Source organism: Echinops telfairi, unplaced genomic scaffold (assembly GCF_000313985.2).
Source record: "Echinops telfairi isolate 266 unplaced genomic scaffold, ASM31398v2 ScPeMD7_4;HRSCAF=17, whole genome shotgun sequence".
Taxonomy (NCBI): domain Eukaryota; kingdom Metazoa; phylum Chordata; class Mammalia; order Afrosoricida; family Tenrecidae; genus Echinops; species Echinops telfairi.
Window position 1 is genome coordinate 14,175,961 of NW_022103900.1, and position 9,952 is coordinate 14,185,912.

Below are 9,952 nucleotides of genomic sequence, written 5' to 3' on the forward strand. Positions count from 1 at the left end.
ATGATTGCTTGTAGTCTGAAAAGAAAGAAGACCCTACTAGGGCAAAACAGCCTAGAACTATGACTTTGTGGCAATACCTATTTTGGTAGACAGCAAAACAGACAAACAAACAAAACTATGTCTCTGTGTTTGTTTTCACCTACCATAACCGTATTGTTCTGCATTTCATTTCTTATGTACTGCTGAATTTATGGAAAATTTCACAGCAGGAGACACCATACACTGGATTTGCCAGCATGAAGAAAATGGTTCTTTTCACTATTTTTTCTCTTTTTGGAGAGAGAGAGCCTGACAGGTTTTATGTCCTCCTTCTTACTGTTGTTAAGGGCCCTAGTGGCATAGTGTTTACAAATTGGGTGGCTAACTGTAAGGTCAGAAGTTTGAAACTACAAGTGGCTCTATGGAAGAACGGTAAGGTATTCTTCTCCCATATACAGCTAAGATGCAGAAATCCGCAAGAGCGGTTCTCTCTGCCCTACCGGGTGACGATGAGTTGATTGACTTGATGGCAGTGAGCTGGGTTTTGGTTTTTTATTGTGGTCAAAGGAATGCTCGTGGCGCTGTTCAAACCCATTCGGCACCCCAAGGGAAAAGATGAGAATCTCTGCTCCAGTCAAGATCGATTCCCGTGGAAACCTGGTATACGATCTCTTTGAGAGGAATGGACTCGGTGGCAGTGGGTATGTGGTGGGTACAATTGCTAACATCTGCCCACTATTCCCTGACTCTTGAGAATTCCATGCACAATGGAATGAAACACTGCTCAGTCCTGCATTCCCCCCAAACTACTCATAAATCACAAGGTTTGTATTGTCTAGTTTTCACAAGCAGATGGCCAGATTGTTTTCCTAGTCTGTCTTCGTCTTGAAGCTCCGCTGAAACCTATCCAGTGTTATGCTCACATGCATGCCTTTGCTGATTGATCAGTAGAGGCTGCATGAGGTGTATTGAACCCAGCGCTCCTGCATGGAAGGTGGAAATTCTACCACTGGACCACCAGATAAAACCTTCTCAAACACCGAGGCTGCTGCAAAATCATTATACCCATTTTGAAGATAATGGAAACGGAGGCTGAGACTTATTTGTGCCACACAACTAATAGGATTTGAAGTGGTTTATGTGGTTCCAAACATAAATACCTTCTTGACATCTTAGAGGGTAAAATATTGAAATCTAAGGAGATAGCTTTGTATCTTCTGAAAAACCCAGGATTGAATGATAGGTATTTGTCCCTTGGGAATTCTTGTAATAGTAGGTTAAAGTAAATAAATATGACATTGGCACTCAGAAGCTTTGCCTCATGAGGAGCCATTTGCCAAAGGCTAGTGTATTAGTCTAGGTTCTCTAGAGAGAATATGTTCTTTTACATAACACACACACACACATTTGTTATCCACCCTTTAGTCAATTCCATTACGCAGTGTTCCTATATGACAGAGTAGAACTGCCCCATAGGGTGTCCTAGGCTCTAATCTTTATGGGAACACACCATTTTTTTGTGGAGCCAATGATGGGTTTGAACCACTGACCTTGCAATTAGCAGCTAAGTGCTTATATATGATAGTAGGAGCTGGAAAGTGCAAATTTTGTAGGTCAAGTGGCAGACTTGAAATTTCAGCAGGGTTTCTATGTTATTTTCTTTTCTTCTCTGGGGAACCTCAGATTTTGCTTTGAACCACCTTCAATTGATTAGGCTCATCCACATTACTGAGGGCAATCTTTACTTGGGCTCAGTTGATTATAAATTTCAATTACATCTATACAAAGTCTTCATGGCAACATCTAGATTAGTGTTTGACTAAACAATTGGGCACCATAGCCCAAGCAAATCCACGCATAAAGTTAACCATCACAGCTAGCTGCTGTTTTCCTTGTTCTACATCCAAAACGATTTGCCTATTTGCCTATGTTACAATGCTCCTGAGCACTGGCCCTTGTTATTCCTTGCCACTACAGACCCTGACTTGTGGGGACCCAAGTTATTTAAGGGTAGTTACACATATTGCTGGAATTTTATTTCTGGAGGGAGTCTGAAGCTAGAAGAGACTTGAGTGGTGTGTATAGTCTAGAAGAAGGTGTCTTGGTATTAAAACTCTGTTTTAAAGCACAGCACGCTGTGCCAACACTTCCTGCCAATGTATTGTCAGATACAAAAACTGTATTTTGTCCCCCTCCTCAAACAAAGCTTTATCTATAATCACAAAGCAGCTGGAGGAAGGAAGAAGAAGAACCCCTCCTCCCCCCAGCCCCCACCACCCACGCGCGCACACACACATAAACCTGAAGAGTTGAATTGAGACACCAGCAGTTTTTTGGAGAAGGATGCTTGACTGAACTTAACATTTCGCCCAGCAGCAAGTGCTGGTGTGAAGATGAATCCCCGGAGAAGAACAGCAAGTTCAGGTAGCACCAAGCACAGGAGGAAAACCTTCGTTGATTTCATCAAGGTAATTACTCAGTTCAGGTAGTTCGTGAACACAGATTTTTTAAAAAAATTATTGCTTTATTTTATATCTAACCTTATTTGGACTAGAACAGCATCTGGACTTGAATGTGAATTAATATACCTACAATACAGTATATGACTACCAGATATTGGCTTTTTCTTGCTGTTTAGCCTTTACTGTGTTAATTCAGCAAATTAGATAGCACAGGGAGACGGTGGCACCACACTCATTCCCTTTGCACAGAAAACAGCCTGCCGGTTAACTTAGTAGGTCAGCAACAATTCTGTTTTTCCTGATCTCATTTCTTCCTTCATAATTAGCATATATGTTTTTTGTCCTCCTTAGAATAGCATATGGCATCCTTCCTTGTAAACAAACCCTGCAAACCTCTTTCCATGTTGTTGAGATCTGAACTGAGCTGTAATTTTATCAAGCTACCACTGTGGGAGCACAATGCAGTCCCAGCGATAATGCAATTTAGCACATGGGCCTAATAGGCAAATGACCAGAAGCTGGATTAATTTGTCAAATGGATTATTTTGTCAGGTGATTTAGAGTTTATGTAAAGATCAAACGAGAGGGTGCAGTGGGGAGACCCACTTGCTCAGTGTGCAAACAAAGCCAGAGAGAAGAAAAGTAAAACCAGAATGGCCTAGACAGAACTGCAGCCCAGGCATAGTTCAACTAAAAATCTGGCTTCAGTGACTCTTGGAGGAAAGTGAAGGTTATTATTATGTTTTTAAGGTTAAGCAGATTTTTACTGTTTTGTAATGCCTGAGATAAAGAGATAAAACTAAAAATATGCTTTTAAGCTTCCTCTTTAGCCAAAGCTCAGTAGGAAAAGGGTTGTTCTAATCTATAGGGTCACATTCTGGAGTCTGTTGTCTGAAACCGCACAAGGAAATTTTGCTGGACAATCATTGTATACAATATACTCAGTGCTACTGCAACACTTATCTACTTCCTAAATGGGTAGCTGTAACTGTAGTCATTTTTAAGTTAAAAAACAACTGACATAAAAATCTAAAATTTGGCCTTGAATTTGGGAGGCCAACTTTATAAAAATCATGGCCCTGCTGCCATTAGTGGATCCTACCTATGAATTGTTCACGAGAAAAAGCCTAACAAGATAATTCAGATGCTTTTTTGGGGGGGAACCTAGGCACCTGGGTATGCCAGGAAGAAACCAGGTGACAAACTGGAGGGCTTCTAGTGGGTACTTGTTTTCTCCCCAAGGATTTGGTCTAGTACTTTAAAGGTCTGCTTTTATAACACTTTAGATAAGGCGTCACAGACCCAAAAGAACCCAGAAATTCTATTAATTAATACCCATTCCCCTTAACCGACTGTAGTCTTTCGATAGGAGAGATTGTTCTGGGCCTCTTCGCGAATTCTGACCTAAGTGGTGTGGTAACAGGCTCAGAGAAAGAAAGAAGATGCTCTGAGAAGTCCTGTGGACTCCCAACCCGGGGATCGAGGATTCAGACTGAGCTATGCCATACATGACCACTGATAGACCCCAAAGAAGCCAAGACCTCTGATTTGTGGGATCTTTCCAGGCTGAGTCAATTAATTAATTATTCCAATAATTTCTGGCTTTTGAGTTAAACAGAAACACAATAAGCTCCAGTGTACATAATAATTGCCTGAATTATTAATGGGTCCCAGCCTGGACTACATATTGGAATCACCTGGGAAGTCTTCAAATAAAAATGACTGAGGCCTGGGCCTTACGTTTGGAAATACTGGTTTGGTTGGTGAGGTGCAGCCTAGGCATTGGGGTGATACTACTATGTGGAACAGGTTGAAAATCACTGCGTATAGACGAAGTGCCTCCATTTAGGTAATATATTACAATTCATTTTAAAAGGTTAAAAAAGTCTTCACACAAATATTTCAGAGAGTTCCCTGGGCTACCAATGTCTTAGAGTTGAAGAAGAAATGCCAGGAGTTGGAGCAAACTCAGCATCATGATACTGGTCTGTGTTAAACCCCAAACTTTTATTTCAGGACTATGTTCCCTTACAATTATACGAGGCACTGAGGGATTGCATATCTGATGACTTGTCCTGAGCAAATAGGGCAGAGGTGCTTAGGACCAAATACATACAGTCCACTGTTATCTACAAGATACTTTGTGAATTCATTGTGTGTGTGTGTGTGTGTGTGTGAATACTTTGCTTTCCTTCTTCAGAAGAAAAACATATCCTGTTCAAAATCCGTGAGCCAAACCTACCTGAGATATTTTTCTTAACAGATATATTGCCTCTTAGGATTTCAATGGCAATTGTCTAAAGGCTTTGAAAACCTACTAAGGAGCAAAATGGCTAAAAATATGTTTGGTTGATGGCAAAGAAAAGGTCAAGAAATGGAGTTAAGTGATCTTTGCTTTTACTGCCCAATATTTACCTAAATCTTGAGTTTTAGGTAAATACTAAGTTCAAGTGTCATTGTTGCTAGTTTCAGTCAAGTAGATTCGGATTCATGGCAACCCTGTCGAATTTTCTTGATCGCTCACAGGTTTTGTCTTGACTATTTCTAGATCACTTTAGAGTGGTTTTTGTATCTTTGGTCTTCTTCACGCAAGGCAAGTTTAAATGGACTCCTAATAAGGCTTAGCTCTTGAAGCCCACAGCAATAAATTTCCTCCTAGGATTATTGGATATCCTAGGATTCCCAAGAGAAGCTGGATTATATGAAGAAGAGTCTAGAATCAGAATCAGAGGAAGGCTTATTAACAACCTTCAATGTGTATATGATACAACCTTGTTTCCTGAAAGTGAGGAGTTGCTGATAAACATCAAGGGTTGCAGCCTTCAGTATGGATTAAAATTCAATGTAAAGAAAACAAAAATCCTCACTGCTGGACCAATACGTAACATCATGGTAAATGGAGAAAATATTGAGGCTGTCAAGGATTTCATCTTGTTTGGATCCACCCCCAATGACCACAAAAGCAGCAGTCACGTGATCAGAGGGAGCATCGCATTGGGTAAATTCCTGCAGAAGACCGCTTTACGTGTTGAAAAGTAAGGATGTTATTTTGAAGACTAAGGCGTGCTTGACCCAAACCATGACATTTTCAATTGCCCCATATGCATGTGAAAGTTTGACACTGAATAAGGAAGACCAAAGAAGAATCGACACATTTGGACTGTGATGCAGAATGTTGGCAGTACCTTGGCCTGACAAAAGAACAAACAGATCTCTCTTAGAAGATCTAAAGCCCGTATGCTCTTTAGAAGCAGGGATGTTGAGACTTCATCTCATGTGCTTTGGACATGTTGTCCGAGAGAATAGTCCCTGGAGGGGCAGCAAAAAAGAGGAAGGCCCTGGACAATGGGATTGACACAGTGGCTGTAATGTAACAATGGGCTCACAGACGAACAATTGTGAGGATGGTATAGGACCAGGCGGTCTCTTGTGCTATTGTACGTAGGGTCACTGTGAGTCAGAACCTAACAACAACAACAACAACAACAACAACAAACCAGATGATTGGCATTCAAGTTCTAAGGAGTTCAGCAGTAAGGGTGAATCACATCAGGTGGGGTAGAAATTTGGGAGTCTGTTCCTATCGCACTATTTAGGTGCCTGTTGACCCCACTACTTTTAATGTTAGCTTTGTCTCAGCCCACAAAAGGCTTCTCAGGAAAAGATTCCAGCGTGTCAAATAAAGGAAGTCCATTTGAAGGAGACTGCCATGACAGGCAGTCTTAGGTTGGATTCTACTACTTTATGTACAGAGATTGTTAAGCTGTTTGCAGGGGAAGAAAAGCATTGTTTTAGTTATAATTTTTGTTGTTGTTGTTGTTGCAGTTTTTCATCTTAGTGGAAGAGACTATAGAGAAGTTTAGCAAAGGCCTGAGCCCAAGCTGAGAAAATCAAGGGCAGGGAAATTGCCAGAATCAACACTGAATTTGTAAGATCTTGGACTAGCACCTACTTCTGCAAATCATTGGCTTTTCCCCCAGACTTCCTGCCTATGGGTGTTTGCAGTTTCAGAATAAAGTGAAGAATCTCATTGGTCAATCTCACAGTTTAAATAAATTATAGAAATATTAAAAGAGCTTTATTATGATATTTGTAACAGGGAAAAACACCAGTTATTTATTCTGAACTAGGTGGTATTATAAACTAGTTGTGGGCGTATAAATCTGTACAGACTTTCTGGCAATATGTATTTGGCAGTGTGCATCAAAAGCTTTAAAAATATTCACAGCCTTTGACTCAGTAATTTAACATTTGTGAGTTTTCCTATGGATATAATCAGAGAAGGTCACCGGTTTATGTTCAGAGATGCTCATAAATCATATATTTATATTATAAAAACTTGAAACTTGCCTAAATGTCCATAGCAAGGGAGATTGGTAAAATACTATTTATATAATGTGATAAGATAACTCAGCTATGAAAAATCATGTTCTAAAAGCACAGGTAAAGATACTAAAAAGTAGTTGTGATTAATGGCACATAAAAATTAAGTTTATAAAACATTATATAGGGTATGATCTCAAATTTGTAAAAACACAATATATTTATATGATATATAAGGATAGGGAAGAAGATGACAAAGATAGTTAAGTGCTAACCATGGTAATCTGTGAATGATAAGATAATGACAGGATTCTGCTTTTTTTGTACTCTTCACCATTTCTCCAATTTCTTACCATCAACCTGTACGACATAAACACAAAAACAAAAACATAGCTGAAAAAACAGTTGGGTGGATCATCAAAATGATTTATATTGATGTTCCTCACACAGGGGAACATTTGTCTTCAATGGGGCACAAGACCTAGACTTTCTGCCATCAGAGGGACTTTTTGAGAAGGACAATGGATCCTTTTATAAGGGACAAGCCCGCCTGAAATATTCTGAACCCAAGGTGAGTGAAACTCCAACTTTAGAAGAGTTAAAATACTAGAAGAGCATAGGCCTGGAGATAATAAAGCTCAAGAAGGAAAACAGAATTGGAAAGTTTAGTTTAACTTTAAGTTTGGATGCTTAAGAATGTTAGTTGAGGTACTAGCCTTGGTGTCTAAGGCTACACATTTTTGAAGTTTACAGAGAGCCTTTAAATGTCAGCATCATTTTTAGCCTAGAGCTTTTTTTCTTACACAACATCTAAAAATATCTATTAGTTTAAATTGTCAGCATGTAAAACATTTGATATGACTTTTTTCTCAACGTTTCATTCAAATCACGTAATAGCTTGAAAGGAGAAAAAAAGCCTGGATAAATTGGCAATCACTAGAACTTGATTAGCTTTTCATTAGGATCTTCAATAGCAATTTAAAACTGATGATAATCATCACAACACCAAGCAACACTCTTTTTCATTTCCATCTAGATGTCCCATAATCTCCTCAAAATCACAATGTCTAAAACGGAATGAAATCCTTCCCTTATACTTATTTTATTCTCTATGTGGAATCTCTGTGAATAGCACCAATATTCCTTTTGTTTCCGAAACTTAAACTTCCATCAGTCTCTAATTTCTTGCCTGGATCTCTGTAAAAGCAACTAAGTAGTCTCTATAAATCTAGGCTTGATCCCTCTTGCAGATGAGGAAATGCTTTAAAACAGGAAATCAGTTGCTTACTCTCTAGTTTATGACTCTTTATGCTTTCAAGATGAAATAGCTCCTGTGTTAGTCTGGGTTGACAAGAGAAACAAATCTATAGACACTTATATGTGTATAAGAAAGTGCTTTATATACAAGAGCAATTGAATATTGAGAAAACTTTCCAGCCCAGTCCAGATCCAGTCCATAAGTCTGATATTAGTCCATATGTCTGATACCAAGCTATACATTCCTCTTCAGACTCATGAAACATATGCAATGACACCTTATGCAGGAACATCACAGGCTGGTGGTTGGAAAGTTTTGTAGATCCAGTGGCAGTAGAAGCATCTCAGCACTGGCTGGGGTCTCCACGTGGCTCCTCCAGCTCCCAGGGCTCTGGCTGTAGCAGTGTAGCTCCATCAGGCTCGTAGTCAATAATGTCTTGCAGGGAGTGAGTGTATGTCCCACCTCCAACGTGCTATTTATCTCCTTAGTGCCTCCAAATGAGGTCATCAAGCTGCAACCTGATTGACAGGCTAAACTCCACCCTTTCACTCTTCAGTCTCGAATTGATAACAGATTATGTAACTACCACAGCTCCTTAGCATTGCCTTTAAGGCGCCATATGATAGCACTCAGTTCACACCTGCAGTCTCATCATGTTAGTTTCTCAAAGCCATTGGACTGGCTTTTTATCTTTCAGGACTTAGCTCATATCTTGCCTCTTCTGGACTCTAAATTTCTTAAGTGTCCCATCCAAGGAACTCCCTCTGCACCCTGGGCTGCAATTGCTGGCTTACTTGTGTACCTCTTCTATTAAAACTGGAAACTTCTTGAGGAGAGAGATTAGGCCCTGTTTGCTATTCTATTTCCGGCAACTATCTTTGTAGCTGTCACTGTTTTTAATTTAAAAAAATCCCTTCCTTCTTCTCATGTCATTACCAACATGTAGGAGTGTAATAGAAAATATTGCATAGAGTTTAACTCTAGCCAAAAGTATAAATCGAGTTTCAAATTAACTGTAAGAGATGGAGCTAGAGCTGAGAAATGGGAACACATGAAAAGAAAGCTGGCTGCTAATGACTCAGGAGGGGAGCCTACAAAAAATAACTTAAGTACGACTTCAATGACAGAGGTGGATTGAGACACACGGAGACGCAAAGGCCTTTTGTGTTTAATTATTATGAAAATGTCTTTGAAAAAAATATCCAGTGCTACCAGGCTCTTGGCCGTTTGCTTGAACAAAACATTGATGAACTTTTGGAGAAAGTTTACAAATTACAAAAAAGATATATCCCACTCGCCACTGAGGGGGAATCAAGAAGTTTCTTTTGTGTGAGTGAGAGTACACTGACATCATCATTCCACTCTTCTTGTCCTCCTTCATAACCATGGGGTTTTTCAAGCTGGACAGTGGAGTCAGCAGGCAGTAATGCATCATGGCCTTCAACATGGAAGTCAGATACTATGTATTCAAATGGAACTACAGGAGCATTATGGTGTAATCTGTGGGCCTAAAAATGGAAAACGAGTGGGAAAGCTTTTGGGCACAAAATGTTGAGCTCACTTCCCTAAAAATAATTCAACCTGACAGCTTTGTATCTCTCTAGCAGCCTCCCCAGTGCATTCCAGATAGATGCAGCTTCACCCCTGAAGAGCACGTGGCTTACATTTGGGCTGACTTCATTTCAAAGACTGAGGGCAAGAATGTTGTGTTCATTGCACATGGTTATGGAGGCTTGGTTTTTTTTTGTTTTAATTAAATAATCATTTTATTAGGGGGCTCATACAACTCATCACAATCCATACATACGTCATTTGTGTCCAGCACATTAGTACATTTGTTGACTTCATCATTCTCACAACACCTGCTTTCCACTTGAGCCCTTGGTGTCAGCTCATTTTTCCTCCTCCCTCCTTGCTCCCCACTCCCCCT

General features: G+C 39.8%; 1 pseudogene; it reads left to right on the forward strand.

Moving 5' to 3' along the window:
• Positions 1 to 2,372: 2,372 nt before the first annotated feature.
• The window catches only part of LOC105978725, an 8,709-nt pseudogene continuing 1,129 nt past the window's right edge, over positions 2,373 to 9,952 (forward strand).